Here is a 22,771-nt window from a genome sequence, read left to right on the forward strand (position 1 = left end):
GACAAGGACACTTATGTTATTCTCTTCTGTGTGCATTATAAATCGTAAAAAAGAATAGCAAGAGACAGCTAACAATTCAGATAATAGGATTTTCATCCATTGCGCAATGAAGCCCTCTAAAACACATCCAAAAACCTCCATCAATGTTTTATATACATGCTATAAGTATATATAATGTAGTAACGGGGACATTTATATTTGTTATGTAATATTTAATGTATTTTGGTCATTTGGCCTTTTTGGGGGCGGGGGTCGCATTGATTTCACAGAGTGTGATGCAACATGTGCTATTTCCTTCAACAATAAAAACTACCGGTATTTATAATCACGACAGACTTCATGAGAGACAACAAAGACTACTTTGGAATAAATTATTATCCAGAACCTTATATTTTTGAGTCTGAATATATGGAGGATGAGCTACAAGTTTTAGAAAATTTGTGATAAGCAGATATAGTAAAACATTAAACCATCATATAGCAGTATTGCTAAGTGCTAAACAGGAAATATAAACTACGAACAGAAATGTCCGCTCTCACTCGGATGACGACTGATGGGATGTTTAAATCTTTCAGCACAAGACTCCAGGTTTAGATAAATTCATCAAAATTCTCACTCCTCAAGTAAAAAATGCTGTGGAAAAAAAACAAGCATTTTCTAGCAATATCTTTGGGTTTAAGTTGAATTTTAAAGTTAACCAACATATCGGCCAATATCCACAACCTTCTACTACTATGTTTTTTAGTTTGAGTTTATTACTTGGAACATGCATGCATACAACATGATACATCACAATTTCCAGTTTCTCTATTGAACATGTTCGAAAAGGAGTAGGAAGAAGCAGAGCTTATTTAATCCTACCCCTTTTCCTTTACATAGCAGTTGCTAAAACTTTTGTTCACTTCCTGTTATCAATGTATTCACAATATACTCCATAAGTTATAAAAATAAAAAATAAATAAATAAATAATTGGTGAAGTAAGTTATATTTCATAGGGTGAGATAAGTAAGATTATCTAGAAAATGAATGGATGGATGAAATAAATTCAGAATGTTTATCATGGTTCTTCTTCTTTGTACTTTGTAAACACTTTAAGTTTGAAGAGTTTCTTGAAGTGGATCATATTAGTACATTGTTTGATTTCTTTGCTTAATCCATTCCATAATTTAAATCCACATACTGATATACTAAAGGTTTTAAGTGTTGTACGTGCATACAGATGTTTTAAATTACATTTTTCTCTAAAATTATAGTTCTCCTCTTTTGTTGAGAAGATTGTACGGTGCTTTGTGTATAATTTTAGCTGTTTGCAAATTCACTATGTCGTAGATTTTCAGTATTTTCAATTCAATGAATAAAGGGTTTGTATGTTTTCTACATACAACATTATGTATTATTCTAACTGATTTTTTTTGTAAGTACAGAGCACAGGTGAGAGGCATGATTTATAATCCAGCACAAACTTTTACTAACTCGCAGGCGATGCGGCAGCTAGATAAGTCTAGATCTGAAGTAGCGTGATCAAAGTGCTGTGTTACTAAAAGTAGTTCCTCTGCATTACCTCTTATGATAACAATGTTGCTATTGTTGGCGTTTTTTAATGTTTTTTTTAGAGTGCTTCATGGACGAATGAATCCCATTGTCAGCCGTCTTGTACGAGACATTTCTTTACAACTTAGACTGCACAAAAAAGAGAAATAAATATGTGTTTGTGTCTTAAATAAGGATTGTGAATGATAGGCACAATTCCAAAAAATTGTTGTTACTATTTAAAATTGGAAATAAAATGAATTGTTTGTTTTGTTCTTTTAAGGTGAGGGATAAGCTCTCTCTCAACATTCTTAGCTCCATTTCCCGTATCAGCAGAGGAGGAATTGGTGATTATTTTCTAACAGACTAGAATTGAGTAGTCTTTATTTTAACAGTGTGCATAGCAACAGCGAGCTAGGTAGGGCGCTCACACCCACAGTGCAAACAAGACAAAAACGCTAGCAATCAGCAGCGACTAGGTAATGTCATGTTGTGCTTCATTAGGCATACAAAACCTCTGCAAACATAGATTCAAATTACAAAACACAGAAATGACAACTAGAACATTAAAATGCATGAAATTAAATATTAATATAATTCAGTCATTGCCTGACAGGAGGTTAAGCATCAAGGGAAAAAGATAGGACATTAAAAGAGATTTAAAAACAGGCAAAGACGTGGTCTTTGGGATTGGTAAACAAGCTCATTACTTAAGCTTAGGAGTTGTCACACGAAATGCACAAGCACCTATGTTTTAGCCCGGTAATCAGTCGAGGCTGAGTCAACAGCGCCTCTGCTGGTTTTAGCCAAGTAGTGCATTCAGTTACATCAGGGGTGTCAAACTCATTTTAGATCGGGGGCCACATGGAGAAAAATCTACTCCCAAGTGAGCCGGACTGGTAAAATCACGGCACGATAACTTAAAAATAAAGACAACTTCTGTCATGTCTGTGTGATCATGTTTTGTTTTGGTTATGTTCAGGTTTGGTTTTTGGACTCTTTGTGCACTCTTGTTTGTTTTGTCACCATAGCGACCATTTGTTTTCACCTGTCCTCATGTCACGCACCGGATTCATTTGAACTCACACACCTGTCACTAATCATGCCACTGTTATTTAAACCTGTCTTTTTCTGTTGATCGTGCTGGTGACATTATCCTTACTACCTCTGCTACCCATGAGATTCCTGTTTACTATAGTTCATGCTTCATGCCATGCCACAGTAAGTGTTTTTGTTTCATGTTCATAGTTTATTGACTTTGTGCTAGCCTTTTGTTGCATTAATCAAGTTTGTTCTCCGCCATTGTGCACACCTTTTGTTTGCTTCCTTTTTTTTGTAGTTTGTTAGTGTTTAAATAAACATGTCCTTACCTTCACGTCTTGCCCGCGCCAACTTTCCTTTGCATTCCGGGAAAACACAACACCCCAAGGTCCACGTGTTGACAACTTCAGATTGATTTCTTTGTTTAAAAATAGAACAAGCACAAATGTACAAATTATAATGTTGTTGGTTGTTTTTTTTTTACACTTACATGTTGCGGTTAATAATTTATTCGTCGTTATTTATATTTTCTGAATGAATTATGTGATAATGTTCATCAGTCAACTCATTGGTGTTAATTTTCAATCTATCAAGATAAAAAAATATATTATCAATTTACAGGATGTTATTTATGTAGTTTGATCATTTTCCTCGATTGATGTACTAACATCATGTGGTTTATTTTGTATATATGTAGCACCATCTTCAAAGATACAAATAATTGCTATTGCGACATCCAGTGGACACATTTAGAACAACTGTTTCATTCAATTAAAAAAATTCAGGTACATTTTTATACTTAGCAAACTCATCTTGCAGGCCGGTTAAATCCTGTTTGCTGGCCTGATCAGGCCCTCGGGCCGTACGTTTGACACCCCTGATCTAAATACAGTTGCTTCATAAATTCCCCTCAAATTATAAGGGACTGGTCTACTAAAGGTTTGCTTGTACTAAAAAAAAACAGCTGATCTATTATACGTCCGCGCAGAAGATTGTGTCTCTTTAATGAGCAGAATAAGGAGCGCAATCCATTTAGCGTGTTTGTCTTCATGAAAATGAAGAATATATGCTGATTATTAGAACGCCCGCAATACTGGGAGGGGAAAATGCAAATATATTTATTCTGCACATGCAGCGTGATTCATCGCGACTATAACACAAATGTGAACGCTATTCTGTGTCTTTATTTAGCACGTCTGAAAAGTAGTGCAAACTGACAGTTACACACAGCTGTGAGAGCAGCTCCATCCTATGTGTGCTTGCCAATTTATATGGACTGTAAAAAATGAAAATATTAGGCATATTGTCTAATCACCAATATCATTTTATAATTCTTTAGCAGCTGAATGACTTAAAACCTCTTAAGGCCCAAGTTTTTTGTTTACATGCTTTTTTTGTTTCTCTTTGCTATTTGGGCTTATTGGACCCTAATTAGAAAAAAAACTAAAAATCATCTTTTAATATGATGTACTTAGTCCATAAGTACACAAATGTGTACTTCATTTGTAGTGACATGCACATTTTTATTTTTACACTTTTGTTTCCAAATTCCATTGTATGTTATACTCTTCTGACATCACCAGATAGCAGTATAAGTGTCCATATGTCGGCATAAGACCCCAATTCAGTAGTGTACACAATTTTGGAAATAAGAGATAAAAGGTGCTGTCCACGCATGTGGCCACGAAGGCCTTTAGAGGGGAACTGCAATTTTTTTGAATTTTGCCTATCCTTCACAATCATCCATCCATCCATCCATGTTCTTCCGCTTATCCGAGGTCGGGTCGCGGGGGCAGCAGCTTGAGCAGGGAAGCCCAGACTTCCCTCTCCCCAGCCACTTCGTCCAGCTTTTCCTGTGGGACCCCGAGGCGTTCCCAGGCCAGGCGAGAGACATAGTCTTCCCAACATGTCCTGGGTCTTCCCCGCGGCCTCCTACCGGTGGGACGTGCCCTAAACACCTCCCTAGGGAGGCGTTCGGGTGGCATTCTGACCAGATGCCCGAACCACCTCATCTGGCTCCTCTCGATGTGGAGGAGCAGCGGCTTTACTTTGAGCTCCTCCCGGATGGCAGAGCTTCTCACCCTATCTCTAAGGGAGAGCCCCGCCACCCGGCGGAGGAAACTCATTTCGGCCGCTTGTACCCATGATCTTGTCCTTTCAGTCATAACCCAAAGCTCATGACCATAGGTGAGGATGGGAACGTAGATCGACCGGTAAATTGAGAGCTTTGCCTTCCGGCTCAGCTCCTTCTTCACCACAACGGATCGATACAGCGTCCGCATTACTGAAGACGCCGCACCGATCCGCCTGTCGATCTCACGATCCACTCCTCCCCCACTCGTGAACAAGACTCCGAGGTACTTGAACTCCTCCACTTGGGGCAAGATCTCCTCCCCAACCCGGAGATGGCACTCCACCCTTTTCCGGGCGAGAACCATGGACTCGGACTTGGAGGTGCTGATTCTCATCCCAGTCGCTTCACACTCGGCTGCGAACCGATCCAGTGAGAGCTGAAGATCCTGGCCAGATGAAGCCATCAGGACCACATCATCTGCAAAAAGCAGAGACCTAATCCTGCAGCCACCAAACCAGATCCCCTCAACACCTTGACTGCGCCTAGAAATTCTGTCCATAAAAGTTATGAACAGAATCGGTGACAAAGGGCAGCCTTGGCGGAGTCCAACCCTCACTGGAAACGTGTCCGACTTACTACCGGCAATGCGGACCAAGCTCTGGCACTGATCATACAGGGAGCGGACTGCCACAATCAGACAGTCCGATACCCCGTACTCTCTGAGCACTCCCCACAGGACTTCCCGAGGGACACGGTCGAATGCCTTCTCCAAGTCCACAAAACACATGTAGACTGGTTGGGCAAACTCCCATGCACCCTCAAGGACCCTGCCGAGAGTATAGAGCTGGTCCACAGTTCCACGACCAGGACGAAAACCACACTGTTCCTCCTGAATCCGAGGTTCGACTATCCGGCGTAGCCTCCTCTCCAGTACACCTGAATAGACCATACCGGGAAGGCTGAGGAGTGTGATCCCACGATAGTTAGAACACACCCTCCGGTTCCCCTTCTTAAAGAGAGGAACCACCACCCCGGTCTGCCAATCCAAAGGTACCGCCCCCGATGTCCACGCGATGCTGCAGAGTCTTGTCAACCAAGACAGCCCCACAGCATCCAGAGCCTTAAGGAACTCCGGGCGGCTCTCATCTACCCCCGGGGCCTTGCCACCGAGGAGTTTTTTAACTACCTCAGCAACCTCAGCCCCAGAAATAGGAGAGCCCACCACAGACTCCCCAGGCACTGCTTCCTCATAGGAAGACGTGTTGGTGGGATTGAGGAGGTCTTCGAAGTATTCCCTCCACCGATCCACAACATCCGCAGTCGAGGTCAGCAGAACACCATCCTCACCATACACGGTGTTGATAGTGCACTGCTTCCCCTTCCTGAGGCGGCGGATGGTGGACCAGAATTGCTTCGAAGCCGTCCGGAAGTTGTTTTCCATGGCCTCACCGAACTCCTCCCATGTCCGAGTTTTTGCCTCTGCGACCGCTGAAGCCGCACACCGCTTGGCCTGTCGGTACTTGTCCACTGCCTCAGGAGTCCTATGAGCCAAAAGAACCCGATAGGACTCCTTCTTCAGCTTGACGGCATCCCTCACCGCCGGTGTCCACCAACGGGTTCTAGGATTACCGCCACGACAAGCACCAACTACCTTGCGGCCACAGCTCCAATCAGCCGCCTCGACAATAGAGGCGCGGAACATGGTCCATTCGGACTCAATGTCCAGTACCTCCCTCGTGACATGTTCAAAGTTCTTCCGGAGGTGGGAATTGAAACTCTCTCTGACAGGAGACTCTGCCAGACGTTCCCAGCAAACCCTCACTATGCGTTTGGGCCTGCCAGGTCTGTCCGACATCTTCCCCCACCATCGCAGCCAACTCACCACCAGGTGGTGATCGGTAGAAAGCTCCGCCCCTCTCTTCACCCGAGTGTCCAAAACATGAGGCCGCAAATCCGATGACACAACTACAAAGTCGATCATGGAACTGCGGCCTAGGGTGTCCTGGTGCCAAGTGCACATATGGACACCCTTATGTTTGAACATGGTGTTCGTTATGGACAATCTGTGACGGGCACAAAAGTCCAATAACAAAACACCGCTCGGGTTCAGATCCGGGCAGCCATTCTTCCCAATCACGCCTCTCCAGGTTTCACTGTCGCTGCCAACATGAGCATTGAAGTCCCCCAGTAGAACGAGGGAATCCCCCGGGGGAGCACTCTCAAGTACTCCCTCGAGTGAATCCAAAAAGGGTGGGTACTCTGAGCTGCGGTTTGGCGCGTAAGCGCAAACCACAGTCAGGACCCGTTCCCCCACCCGAAGGCGGAGGGAAGCTACCCTCTCGTCCACCGGGTTGAACTCCAACGTACAGGCTCTGAGCCGGGGGGGAAACAAGAATTGCCACCCCAGCCCGTCGCCTCTCACTGCCGGCAACGCCAGAGTGGAAGAGAGTCCAGACCCTCTCGAGAGAACTGGTTCCAGAGCCCTTGCTGTGCGTCGAAGTGAGTCCGACTATATCTAGCCGGAACTTCTCCACCTCGCGCCCTAGCTCAGGCTCCTTCCCCCCCAGCGAGGTGACGTTCCATGTCCCAAGAGCTAGCTTCTGTAGCCGAGGATCGGACCGCCAAGTGCCCTGCCCTCGGCTGCCGCCCAGCTCACATCGCACCCGACCTCTATGACCCCTGCTATGGGTGGTGAGTCCATTGGAGGGGGGACCCACGTTGCCTCTTCGGGCTGTGCCCGGCCGGGCCCCATGGGGACAGGCCCGGCCACCAGGCGCTCGCCATCGTGCCCCACCTCCGGGCCTGGCTCCAGAGGGGGGCCCCGGTGACCCGCGTCCGGGCAAGGGAAATCTGGGTTCCTTGTTTGTTTTCTTCATAAAGGTCTTCGAGCTGCTCTTTGTCTGATCCCTCACCTAGGACCAGTTTGTCTTGGGAGACCCTACCAGGGGGCATAAAGCCCCCGGACAACATAGCTCCTAGGATCATTGGGACACGCAAACTCCTCTACCACGTTAAGGTGGCAGCTCAGAGAGGAGCCTTCACAATCATTATGAAAGAAATGACGATGGATGATTTTTTTTTTTAATGCATTCTAAATATTAAATACTTTTGATCAAAAGTCAGCTTACAATAGAGCCTTTGGGAGATGCTCTATTCCGCCTATGTAGCCTCAAAAAAACCTCCATTGAGGTTCTATAAACATGATGTATATATATATGTTATGTAGTAACAGGCACATTTTGTCATGTTCCGTGGTCGAATCATGTTTTGTGTTATCGGTTTGTTTTGGACTCCTTTTAGTTCCTGGTTATGCACTTCCTGAGTTTAGTCACCATGGTTACTTATGATTTTCACATGCCTTTTCACGCACCTGTTGCTCATCAGAGACTACTATTTAAGCCTGTCATTTTCAGTTGGTCGTCCTGGCGACATTGCTTCTGTTACCCTTGCTACCCATGTTACCTGATGATACTTCTGAAATCCATGCCATAGTTCCCTGCATTCCAAGTAAGTTTTTGTATATTGTCCATAGTTTTGCCTTTGTGGTAGTTTTGTTTCTAAGTTTATCTCCGCCTTGAGCGTGCCTTTTGTTTATACCCCTTTTGTAGTTTAGTGTTAAAATAAAAATAATGTCCTTACCTTCACGCCATGTCCAATCCAACCTTTCTTGCATCTCGGAAAAACAAACCCCCCAAAGTCCACGTCATGACACATTTATAGTAACATTTAATATTTACGTATTTTGATCATTTTAAAGCATACGCGGCACATTAATTTAAAAAACGCATCACATCACTGATTATTACTCACTGCAGACTTTATAGGAGACAACAAATACAATAAAACATCACTTACCGTACAATGTCTGCTGTCATTAGGATGCCGACTGCTCGGATGTTATAAATGATAAATGGGTTATACTTGTATAGCGCTTTTCTACCTTCAAGGTACTCAAAGCGCTTTGACACTATTTCCACATTCACCCATTCACACACACATTCACACACTGATGGCGGGAGCTGCCATGCAAGGCGCTAACCAGCACCCATCAGGAGCAAGGGGTGAAGTGTCTTGCCCAAGGACACAACGGGCGTGACTAGGATGGTAGAAGGTGGGGATTGAACCCCAGTAACCAGCAACCCTCCGATGGCTGGCACGGCCACTCTACCAACTTCGCCACGCCGTTCATATATTCCCATTTACAAACCCATATGAGTTGGAAATTGTCTTAGATGTAAATATAAATGGAATACAATGATTTGCAAATCATTTTCAACCCATATTCAGTTGAATATGCTACAAAGACAACATATTTGATGTTCAAACTGATAAACCTTTTTTTTTTTGCAAATAATCATTAACTTTAGAATTTGATGCCAGCAACACGTGACAAAGAAATTGGGAAAGGTGGCGATAAATACCGATAAAGTTGAGGAATGCTCATCAAACACTTATTTGGAACATCCCACTGGTGAACAGGCAAATTGGGAACAGGTGGGTGCCATGATTGGGTATGCAAATTGATTCCATGAAATGCTCAGTCATTCACAAACAAGGATGGGGCGAGGGTCATCACTTTGTCAACAAATGCGTGAGCAAATTGTTGAACAGTTTAAGAAAAACCTTTCTCAACCAGCTATTGCAAGGAATTTAGGGATTTCACCATCTACGGTCCGTAATATCATCAAAGGGCTCGGAGAATCTGGAGAAATCACTGCACGTAAAAAGCTAAGCCTGTGACCTTCGATCCCTCAGGCTGTACTGCATCAACAAGCGACATCAGTGTGTAAATGATATCACCACATGGGCTCAGGAACACTTCAGAAACCCACTGTCAGTAACTACAGTTGGTCGCTACATCTGTAAGTGCAAGTTAAAACTCTCCTATGCAAGGCGAAAACCGTTTATCAACAACACCCAGAAACGGCGTCGGCTTCGCTAGGCCTGAGCTCATCTAAGATGGACTGATACAACGTGGAAAAGTGTTATGTGGTCTGACGAGTCCACATTTCAAATTGATTTTGGAAACTGTGGACGTTGTGTCCTCCGGACCAAAGAGGAAAAGAACCATGCGGATTTTTATAGGCGCAAAGTTGAAAAGCCAGCATCGAGGTTTGTAGATAAAAACTGATTAATACTACTTGCGAAGAAAAGGGGGTTTTGTAGATAAAAACTGATTAATAATACTCGCGAAGAAAAGGGGGGTGGAGCCAAGCGTCTTTTTGTGTCTTCTCGCCATTTCCGAGTCTTATTTGGCTGTCAAAGTGTACCGACTTGTCGGAATACATCCTCAGCCTTCTTCTGTCCAGGTGAGATGCATGATTTATGATCTACAATAAACTTCCAGGGAGCAAGGACACGAGGAAACAGCTGACCACTCGATGACATAATCATTACACAGACGCTTGTAATCATGGCGCCACTATAAATAGTTTGTTTGCGTTAGCGCTTATAACAACAATATCACTACTTCATTAATATTCAGGTAACCAAATGTAAATGGAGCATTTTTGGCACTTTTTGGATGTTTTATTATTGGAGGTTTATGGGCGCAATAGAGGACTTCCGTTGGCTCCACTCTAAGCTGACTTTTATTCATGTTTCTTTAATATTTGTGTCAAAAAATTGTATGTAAATTATCAAAGAACTTTCCTTTTCTGAGTTCCCAGTGAACAGACGAAAGCTGTCTTTGTTGCACCAAGCTAAAGGCTTGGAAAATTCAGCTGTGTACGATGGGAGGAGACAGGAGGGGTTTTCTATTTTGATCCAAGACCTGCCCAAGCTCGATCTAGGACCAGTCCAAGCCCGAGGCATCTTTTTCTTTTGTGTTAATGTGACCGAAAACAATGGCTGTTTACATACTCCCCATTCCTTTGGAAACAGCTGTTGTTATGTAAACAGGGAATATCCGAATAAAAGAGGAGACGTGAACCTTTTTCCGTTAGAGCGTGGGTGACACAGGTTACAGGTCGACACGTTTCTCCTCAAATTGAGCGAAATTGAATTCTGTCTCTGTTTATTTCCTTGCTTCTTGTCTTGTTTAATAGATGTCATCAATGTTTGAACCTGACAATTTGGAATGCATTAAAAAAAATCCAACCGTCGTCATGGCTCTCATAATGATTGTGAACGATATGCAAAATTCCAAAAAAGAGCAGCTCCCCTTTAAGGGGCTGATTAAAACTAATTCATTTGATGCATTTTTGTGTGTGCTGGTGTTTTGTTTTTTTTACGACATTTGTCTTTACATACAGAAGATATATTACTAACACACCTCCTATGTGAAAAAAAAACGTTTTGCAATTCGCATATTCTTATTCACTTTCGCAGTTAGTACTGTAGCCACTCCTATGAGCGCAACTTCAGTGGGCAAAAAAAGTGGTTTCCATTGTAGATGCACCGCAGGACTGCTTCAAAAATGCCCATAAGAAGAAGTACATTTCTGCTGTTTTTTGAAAACATAGCAAAACACCACACGTTGGAGTATGATAAGATGAATGTGCAGTAAATGAGACACTTACCGTACACACATTTAAATAAGGCATGTTATGAGTGTACAGGGGAAGAAGACGGCACAGACAACAGGGGTGTCGTTTTACTCTGTTTATTTATATATATATATATATATGTATATATATATATATATATATATATATATATATATATATATATATATATATATATATATATATATATATATATATACATAATATATATAAATAATAAATTAAGTGTGTAAATAATCCAAACTATGTGTGTGATGTGCGACTATGTGTGGAAATTAACTGTAGCGTGTTACCAGAAGTGTTGAGCGAGAGGCGGAAGTCCAAGAGGGGCAAGGCTGGCTCAGAGGTCCGTGACAACAGGCAGGAAGTCGGGGGGGTCAGAGTCTGTGTCCAGGAGGTCGAGATCCAAAAGGGGCAGCCAGAAAACTAGAGGGGAACACAGGGAGATGAGACACACATCTCGTAATGTGGGAACGGAGGAAGGCTGCTGGATCGACAAGAAAACCCGAGACAAATGAACACGACGGGAAAGGAACACAAAAAGAGACCATAGAGGTTGAATGACGGCTTACTGTACGGGAACAGATCGCTATGAATCAATTTAAGTGGACCCCGACTTAAACAAGTTGAAAAACTTATTTGGGTGTTACCATTTAGTGGTCAATTGTACGGAATATGTACCTCACTGTGCAACCTACTAATAAAAGTCTCAATCAATCAATCAATCAATCAAAAACGTTCTGGCACAGGATAGCAGGTTGTGCTGGCTTAAGAAGGCAGGTCTTCTCATTAGCGACAGGTGCGTTGATTGCTGATGATTGAATGCAGCCGCTTGCTGCAGCTGGAGTGGCGCGCGCCTGGCGCGCTCTTGGAGGTGCGGCCAGCGCAACGCAAAGATGAATGCGCACTAAGGTGCGCCCGGGCCGTGACAAGGCGGTCTGCACCACACTGCAAAAACTGAAATCTAAGTAAGATTAAATATCTCAAATAAGGGTGATATTTGCTTATTTTCTGTCTGATAAGATAATTCTTCTCACGAAGCAGATTTTATGTTAGAGTGTTTTACTTCTTTTAAGGGTTTTGGTCCTAAATGATCTCAGTAAGATATTACAGCTTGTTGCTGAGATTTTATGACCTATGTTGAGTAAAACATGCTTGAAACTAGAATATCAAGTGTTGCAAAGCTGTGTCAAACACTCACAAGTATAAAACTACTTTTTTAAAGTAATCATTTCTTACTTCAAGCATGAAAAAAAAAATCATGATTTTGACACGAATGTGTCTCATAATTAAAACAGATGACAACCAAATGGACTTTGCTGTTTTATTTTCAATGAAACAATAGAAAAGATAAGTAGTACAGTTGGCACAGTACAGTAAACTTAATATTTAAACATTTAACATTTCAAATTTTTTTAAACAGAAATAGTTCATGCACATTCAGATAAATTCTTCAAAATTACAATTAAAAAAAAATTGGCCAGGGGCCGGGTTTTATATATGCGCACTAATTGACTGAAAGAGCACGCACTTGGCGCGATGATGTCATGTTGTCGATGGAAAAATGCATCTTTAGACCATATGATTTGCCTGAGCGGCTCGGAGACCCCGAGAGTAACAAGCGGTTGCCTTGTTGCTTTTCCATTAAGAACAACAAACACATTTTTAGTATAAGTTTGCTGGTTTCAAGAAATGTAATGCCGAGTGCATATCATTATGTCAACATAATGGCACTAGCATTTACTTCATTTAAGAATATTTTTCAACATATTGAGCAAAAAGGTCTCATTTATTTTTGTCTACCAAGAAAAGTGCACTTGTTATTAGTGAGAATATACTTATTTTAAGGTATTTTTGGGTTCATTGAGGTTATCTAATTTGACTTATTTTGGAAAGTCTTGACAAGCCGAATTTTCTTGTTCTATTGGCAGATCATTTTGCTTAGTTCAAATAAAATACCCCTCATTTTTGTATTTTTTTTTTTCTTTGTTTTTGAACACTGACTTTTTGCAGTGTACTTTTCAATTGCACACGCAGTCTGAGTATATCACACGCAACACGCCCACTAACAGTGCACACAATTTTATAGTTTGCACGTGCTGTTTAGCGAGAAGTATTCAAATCTTATTTGATCAGCCGGTAATGAGAAATTAATCTGTAATTGATATTATTATTATGCCCATCCCACATGCAATGTTTACTTGTAATTAATGTGGTTGCACACAGTGGACAAGCCAAGTTTTTCCTGTGTGGAAGCTCAAAAAGAACTGCAAAATAATCCAGCAATCAGCTTTTGTCTGAGTTGTTTCAGTCTCCGAACTCAATTTTACATACACAAACAAACGTCCCGGTGGGTGTAACATTTAACTCGCTCGCAGTGGAATACCCCAGACCACCCCCTCCCCACCATTCCCTCCAGCTAGTAATGTTCAATTGGAACCATATTAAAAGGTCATGAGAGACGTGCGAGCGTGTGCACGTGACTGCCCAGACCTGGCTTTGATTACAACCTGCACGATTAAAACGGGAGGCAGCTGAGATGTTGCTGCTTAGCGGCTGCCGACAAATAGAGAAAGACTGGGGAGATTTTTATCGGACACACAAGGGCATTTTTTTAGGGCAAAGTGTCTCGCACACACACACATAAATAGAAGAAAATAAAAGATAGAAGAGAAAAACATTTTTGCACAGCGAGAATTAATGGGTGCTGACTCCAACCATAGCTATAAAACAGCAATAAAACTCCTGCACAATCAGCGACTTCTCCCATTGTGGCGTTTAGCCGGAAGTAATATGTCACGGCTTCATTGGGCCCCTAATCTGATAAGTCTTTATGGTGGCATCTGCTATTAGCGTCATCTATTGTCATTTGAGGTGGCAGGATGGCAGCCCCTGGCACTGACCTCTCCCACAGACACCAGATTGAGTTAGGCATCACGCTTCTTTCTGACATCACAATCTGTCTGAGAGAGTGTAGGAAGAGTTGGGGGACGTGGAATTCAGTGGAAATTAATGCGGGGCACTTAAAGCCATTCAGGGCCTCACATTTGGCTGCCGGAAAAAGACTACGGTAGCTTAGATACAGTACCTGTGAAATGTTGTTTTTAATTTTGCAGATTATAAAAAGTTGCAACTTGATTAGCCCCTTTTCCATGTAGATGAATGCAATACCATCTGCTCTACTAAGGTGCCACTCAAAAAGTGATAAAAAAGCATGTACACACTGTAGAATTGCACAAACTAGTGGTGGGCGTGTTGAGGATTATCCACTCAGTCTGCATATGCAATTTATAAGTGCAAAAGTGGTGCACACCGCTCCATTTAAAAAAAAAAATTGCGTGTACATTTGTACAAACCCCGTTTCCATATGAGTTGGGAAATTGTGTTAGATGTAAATATAAACGGAATACAATGATTTGCAAATCCTTTTCAACCCAAAGTCAATTGAATGCACTACAAAGACAACATTCAGAAAACGTTTGGGAACTGAGGAGAACAATTTTTGAAGCTTTTCAGGTGGAATTCTTTCCCATTCTTGCTTGATGTACAGCTTAAGTTGTTCAACAGTCTGGGGGTCTCCGTTGTGGTATTTTAGGCTTCATAATGCGCCACACATTTCCAATGGGAGACAGGTCTGGACTACAGGCAGGCCAGTCTAGTACCTGCACTCTTTTACTATGAAGCCACGTTGATGTAACACGTGGCTTGGCATTGTCTTTCTGAAATAAGCAGGGGCGTCAATAGTAACGTTGCTTGGATGGCAACATATGTTGCTCCAAAACCTGTATGTACATTTCAGCATTAATGGCGCCTTCACAGATGTGTAAGTTACCCATGTCTTGGGCACTAATACACCCCCATACCATCACAGATGCTGGCTTTTCAACATTGCGCCTATAACAATCCGGATGGTTCTTTTCCTCTTTGGTCCGGAGGACACGACGTCCAAAGTTTCCAAAAACAATTTGAAATGTGGACTTGTCAGACCACAGAACACTTTTCCACTTTGTATCAGTCCATCTTAGATGAGTTCAGGCCCAGCGAAGCCGACGACGTTTCTGGGTGTTGTTGATAAATGGTTTTCGCCTTGCATAGGAGAGTTTTAACTTGCACTTACAGATATAGCGACCGACTGTAGTTACTGACAGTGGGTTTATGAAGTGTTCCTGAGCCCTTGTGGTGATATCCTTTACACACTGATGTCACTTGTTGATGCAGTATAGCCTCAGGGATCGAAGGTCACAGGCTTAGCTTTTTACGTGCAGTGATTTCTCCAGGATCTCTGAACCCTTTGAAGATATTACGGACCATAGATGGTGAAATCCCTAAATTCCTTGCAATAGCTGGTTGAGAATGTTTTTTCTTAAACTGTTCAACAATTTGCTCACGCATTTGTTGACAAAGTGGTGATCCTCGCCCCATCCTTCTTTGTGAATGACTGAGCATTTCATGGAATCTACTTTTATACCCAATCATGTCACGCACCTGTTCCCAATTTGCCTGTTCACCTGTGGGATGTTCCAAATAAGTGTTTGATGAGCATTCCTCAACTTTATCAGTATTTATTGCCACCTTTTCCAACTTCTTTGTCTCGTGTTGCTGGCATCAAACTCTAAAGTTAATGATTATTTGCAAAAAAAAAAAAGTTTATAAGTTTGAACATCAAATATGTTGTCTTTGTAGCATATTTAACTGAATATGGGTTGACAATGATTTGCAAATCATTGTATTCCGTTTATATTTACATCTAACACAATTTCCCAACTCATATGGAAACGGGGTTTGTACTACCAGCTGTCACCATGGAGACAATCATTTACTGCACATCCAAGCATACTTGCCAACTTTGAGGGGGGGTGGGGGGGCAGGGTTTGGTGGTAGCGGGGGGTGTATATTGTAGCGTCCCGGAAGAGTTAAAGTTGTTTATACGGCCACCCTTAGGGTGACCTGTATGACTGTTGATCAAGTATGCATTGCATTCACTTGTGTGTGTGTAAAAGCCGCATATATTATGTGACTGGGCCGGCACGCTGTTTGTATGAAGGAAAAGCGGATGTGACGGCAGGTTGTAGAGGACGCTAAAGGCAGTGCCTTTAAGGCAAGCCCCCAATGTTGTTGTTCGGGTGGAAATCGGGAGAAATTCGGGAGAATGGTTGCCCCGGGTGATTTTCGGGAGGGGCACTGAAATTCGGGAGTCTCCCGGGAAAATCGGGAGGGTTGGCAAGCATCCAAGGTGCACTCTAAGGGACTGCGGTGTTATGCTAAAAACTATGATAGTGCGTTGGAATAATGCAGATGCAAGAAAATTCATGGTGCAATAGGTTTTTTCACATTGAAGACGTACCGTATTTTCCGGACCATAGGGCGCACCGGATTATAAGGTGCATTAAGTCATAGGGCGCATTAAGGGGGTCATATTATTATTTATTTATTTTCTGATTGAAAACACTTCCTTGTGGTCTACATAACATGTAATGGTGGTTCTTTGGTCAAAATGTTGCATAGATGATGTTTTACAGATCATCTTCAAGTTGCTTTCTGAAAGTCTTGCAGATGCGCCGTTTTGTGGGCGGTCTTATTTACGTGGCTCACCTTCGGCAGCGCCTTTTCTTCGTCATCTTTGTTGTAGCGGTGTAGCGTGCACGGACGGGAGTGGAAGGAGTGTCAAAAGATGGAGCTAACTGTTTTAATGACATTCAGACTTTACTTAAATCAAAAACTGAGCAGCATCTCCTCATCCGTGGCTCACTAGTGCAATAACAACGCCGGAAATGTGTCCCGTGAAAAACAGTCCGACTGGAAATCTCTAATAACTAAAGTTTCTTGGGTGAATAATATTAACTCACTACACCGGTATGTTTTAGCACTTTCATGGCGAGTTTACTGACAGATATAAGTATGAACTTTACACTACTTTATATTAGAAATGGCAACAGCGGCGGATGAATGTCCCTTAACAAGAAGATAGAGAAAAAAGAAGCTTATCGACTACGTTGTCAGCACCGACTACAAAGGCGGAGGCGCGCAAATTTTCAGGACTTATACAGATCCCAAATACAGATCAGCAGGTACCAGAAGGTAAGAAAAGTTGCTTTTGCATAATATTGCAAAACAAAACGCCAGATAGTATGTCTTACCTTATACACACACACCATAATAATACTTGTATGTTGAAGCACAGTACAATCCATCAAGCGGTGCGGCTTCATAGCTTACCAAAGTCATACTAAAACATTTTGATAGACTTTTGAGCGCCGTGTGTAATGTTCTATATGTTCAATAGAACATATAAAATGTTGGTGTTGTTTACTTGAGTCATATTGCAGTCTACACGTATCTCTTATGTGTGACTGCCATCATATGGCAGTCTACAAGTGTCTTTTATGTATGACTGCCATCTACTGGTCACACTTATCATTTCACCACGTACCAAATAAAATAGCTTCAAGGTCGGTAAGCACAACCAAAATTATTCCGGGTTTTAAGGCGCACTGTCGAGTTTTGAGAAAATTAAAGGATTTTAAGTGTGCCTTATAGTCCGAAAAATACAATATTCATAATATACCTTCTATTTAAAAGAAATCGACATGATTTAGGAAAAAATCGACACGCATATTTTTGGTCGTATGTCATTGCACCAATCGTCCTTTTTAGAGCCATTTTGTACGTACTTTTACAATGTGATAAATATATACGCCAAAAAAGCAGCGGCAAACAGTTTCAGGGTATGATAAATCCCATTGTGGGCGCTAAATTATTATATTTGTATCTCCTCTTTCCTGTATTGTGGACGTTCTGATAATTAACATATCTCCTGCTCATGCATAAAGGTAAACACATTTAATGGATTGCGCTCGCTATTTTGCTCAATTTTAATGTTGGCACATATTTTAATACACGGATATTTTTTGGTAAATCAGGCCCTGAGTGTAATGCTGAACATTAGCTACACTTGCAAATTCTAAAGAGCCAATAGAATTCAAAAGTAGTGTCCAAAATGTTGTCTTTACAAAGATAATTATGCTCTGTATATAGGCGAGGTATTATTTTTTAAGGTACTCCTATTATTAGAGGCAAGAGTTGGAAATAAGCATTATGCCCGCCAGCATCCAAAATCTGGCCCACGGGAAGTCCCAAGTTAAAAAAATATATATAATAATAATATATATATATTTTTTGTAAATATTATTATTTTTAATCAGTCCTTTCTAATCAATTTTGTACCGCTTGCTACTCTAGGTTTCTCCTAGCCGCTCAGGCAAATTATATTGTCTAAAAATACATTTTTCCATCGATAATGTGACATCAAGTGCGCACTCTTTCAGTCAATTAGTGCGCGAGGAATATATATATATATATATATATATATATATATATATATATATATATATATATATATATATATATATATATATATATATTTATATTTATACAAATATATGTGTATATATATATATATATATATATATATATATATATATATATATATATATATATATATATATATATATATATATATATACATATATATATATATATGTCTTAATAAGGTTATCCAAAAAATAGTGCTCGATACCGTAGTAGAGCGCAATATATGTATGTGTGGGAAAAAAAAATCACAAGACTATTTCATCTCTACAGGCCTGTTTCATGAGGGGGGGTACCCTCAAATCTCCTGATGATTGAGGGTACCCCCCCTCATGAAACAGGCCTGTAGAGATGAAATAGTCTTGTGATTTTTTTTTCCCCACACATACATATATATATATATATATATATATATATATATATATATATATATATATATATATTCATACAGCATATTTATATATATATATATATATATATATATATATATATATATATATATATATATATATATATATATATATATATATATATATATATACTGTATATGTATATATGTGTATATATATATATATATATATATATATATATATATACATATATATATATATATATATATATATATATATATATATATATACATATATATATATATATATTTTTTTTAAATTTAATTTTTTTTTTTAATATGTCCTTTCTAATCAATTTTGTACGGCTTGTTACTCTCGGTGTCTCCTAGCCGCTCAGGCAAATCATATGGTCTAAAAATGCATTTTTCAATTGATAATGTGACATCAAGTGCACACTTTTTCAGTCAATTAGTGCGCGAGGAATATATATATATATATATATATATATATATATATACACATATATACATATACAGTATATATACATATACAGTATATATACATATATATATATATATATATATATATATATATATATATATATATATATATACATTGATAATGTGACATCAAGTGCACACTTTTTCAGTCAATTAGTGCGCGAGGAATATATTTCTATATATATATATATATATATATACACATATATACATATACAGTATATATACATATATATATATATATATATATATATATATATATATATATACACATTTATACATATATATATATATAAATATAAATATGCTGTATATCTATATATATATATATATATATATATATATATATATATATATATATATATATATATATATATATATATATACACAACCCGGCCCTCGACCAAATTTTCATAACCCAATGCGGCCCCCGATTCAAAAAGTCTGGAGACCCTTGCTCTAAACACTCTGTACAGAACATCAGTTGTATTAATTGTTTTGGAACTAGGTTAGCCTGCCTCTCGCCCAAATGTATCTCATAGGCTCCAGCTCACCGGTCACCTTAATGAGGACAACCAGTACAGAAATTGGATGGATGTATTGGAACTAAAAATATAATAATTCTACAGTATATTTCAAATAATGCATCCAATCAAATTGTTGCAACAATTTTGATATTCTCCTTTTTACTCTTTTTATCTGAATGCATTTAAAATATTTTCTAAGTCAAATTCTAATTTTTTTTTTTAATTGACAAGAAACGAATTAGCATTATTTTTATCAGACAACAATGCTGCATTATGTTTATTTTGAAATGTGATTAAAATGTGTGCCATTGCATGTGTTTCATGTGACAATAAAGCTCCTTTAACCTTACAAGTATTGAATTATCTATACATTCCTTGACTATTGTCTATTATTCCTATTATTTGGCTAGCTGCAACTTGTACCTATGCTTAACCCAATCTGTTTTTGCATGTAAACTTGAGTGCCTTAAAAAGGCTTCCGTTTCAGGTTTTTTAGTTTAAATTAGAAGACCTGCTGCTTGGGTAGAATAGAATAGGAGAGAGGAAGGGATAAAGTTGCGCTTTTGTCTCCCCCAAGAGGCAGTAGTGATTTGTGCGCTGACCTAAAGTGGATTTTTTCTTGAGTGGGTCTTCCTCTCGTCTGCTACCTCAGAAATGAAAACATGAAACACTTGGCATTATGGACCTACAGGGAATTGTGTGTTTTTGCAGAAGAGTGAATATGGCTCAATGTCAGTCAATGAGGAATTGGTAAAACAAAACATTGATGATAACATCTCTTAAGCTGCAAAGAGATGTCTATCCCATTCCGAAATGTTCACAGCTAAATGAAAAGGATTGCTAAATGAACAGAATTGATAACTTCTTGGATTCTGTTTTTTTCCCCAGCATGTCTGAAGCCGCCACTTCCCAGGTCCACGTTCCTCCTGGACTGAATTTAGTGGAAACATGTCTCCACCCTCTGATAATCATCAGAGAGGGAAGATTGCTGTGGACCTCAAAAATGCTTCTATTTTATTATTTTTCATCTTGAATGGACGTTAAAAAAAAGGTTTGAACAAAACACAGGTGGCTGGACGGTCACATGGTTCCAGTATTCTGCCGAGCTTGACTCGGGGAAAAGAAAACCTTTCAGCTTCCTTTTAATATTATTACACTTGATCGAGTCAAAAAGCGTAATCGGGATTTGACATGCGGTATGTTGTTTTTTTGTATAAGCCGCTTGGGCAATACATCCTGAGATTGACTTTGAGGCATAGGATGTAATTCTAGATCTGTGCTGGATGCCAAGCATGTATTAATGAAATTACTGCTAAAAAGGCACAGATTACATTATAAATCAAACAATACAACTACAAAAATACAATAGTGAAGAAATGACTACCAGTTATCCAGACAAAAATGTAAACAGTGTACATCTTGAAAAGGGTAAGAAGGCACCTGAAGATGGTCAACGCCGACCCCCTCTTCCCTCCCCTCTGACCTTATCTGATGTTAAGGCTCTGCATCTGGAAGAGACATTAGGACCTTTTCAGAGAGTTTCGGGCGAGGACGTGACCAGACTCTAATCGAAACGTTACTGCCAAGCCGCTAGAGTTGCTCACTTCCTCCACAAGTATTTTCCGTCCAAGCTCAACAACAGAACGAGGTGTGAGAGGTCACGCTTTGGTGAGGTTTGACTTGAGAGGAAGGGACCACTGGGCTGGATCTAAAATAGCAGTAGCTCTTTTTTATTCAGATTTTGTTTTTGGACCAGTTGATGGCCACTTCAAGTTCCCATGTGGAGCAAAAATATAGAAACTGGCACTAGCTGTTTGCACAGTTGCCAGCTGGTTTCTGGTGTCCTTGTGCAAGGCACCAACCTCCCAACTGCTCTTGGACTGTTTTGTGAAATCCTTTGCTCCAAATCTGTGGAAAAAAAACTTATAAGACATAGCCACTATCAACCCAGATTCAAACTCGAGTCTCATGGACTTTAATCAGTTAATCTCCATATTATAAAATATTGCCTCACTGTTGACACCAGTTGTCAATTAACTGTGATTAGTATGACCATCCAAGATTTGAGATGTGGTCTATTGGGTTCCAATCTTTAGTCGAGTGTCTCATTCATTGTTGGCAGGGGTTAATTGTCTCAAGTGTGCTGAACACTGGCTGTGCTATACAACTTCTCACACCAAACTTCTACTTTAACCACTATACCAAAGGCTCCTTAGAATACTAGCTTGATCGTAGTAGTCTGATGACTAGTACGTTCGACTCAACCCAGATTTAAAGTTTATATACTGACCACAACACTAAATGGTACGGTAGCCTGGTCGTGTAGAACTGTGAAGCAAAAACGCTCCATCACACTACAGTACCTCCGTCTTTCTGCTGATGGGTTCATTTTCAATCCAAGTACCCTCTTCAAAATCAGGGGTACTTGGATCAGCAGTTTGACTAAAATCGTGGATATTAGTCAAATTTAATCACCCATCAATGGGAGCTATTGCACACGTTTAACCATCCTCAAAGATCAAGAGTCTACAGATAACCTTTCCAAATTCTTACGCAATTTGTTACTAAATTCTGAGGAGTGGTGTGTTCACTTCAACCCAGATCTAAATACGGGTTAAGTACAAAGGGGTTACCAGTCTTAAAGGGGAACATTATCACCAGACCTATGTAAGCGTCAATATATACCTTGATGTTGCAGAAAAAAGACCATATATTTTTTTAACCGATTTCCGAACTCTAAATGGGTGAATTTTGGCGAATTAAACACCTTTCTATTATTCGCTCTCACAACGGGACATCACATCGGGAAGCAATCCGCCATTTTCTCACTTTCGTCGGTGTGTTGTCGGAAGGTGTAACAACACGAACAGGGAC

This window comes from Nerophis lumbriciformis, linkage group LG33 (assembly GCF_033978685.3).
Source record: "Nerophis lumbriciformis linkage group LG33, RoL_Nlum_v2.1, whole genome shotgun sequence".
Classification (NCBI taxonomy): Eukaryota; Metazoa; Chordata; class Actinopteri; order Syngnathiformes; family Syngnathidae; genus Nerophis; species Nerophis lumbriciformis.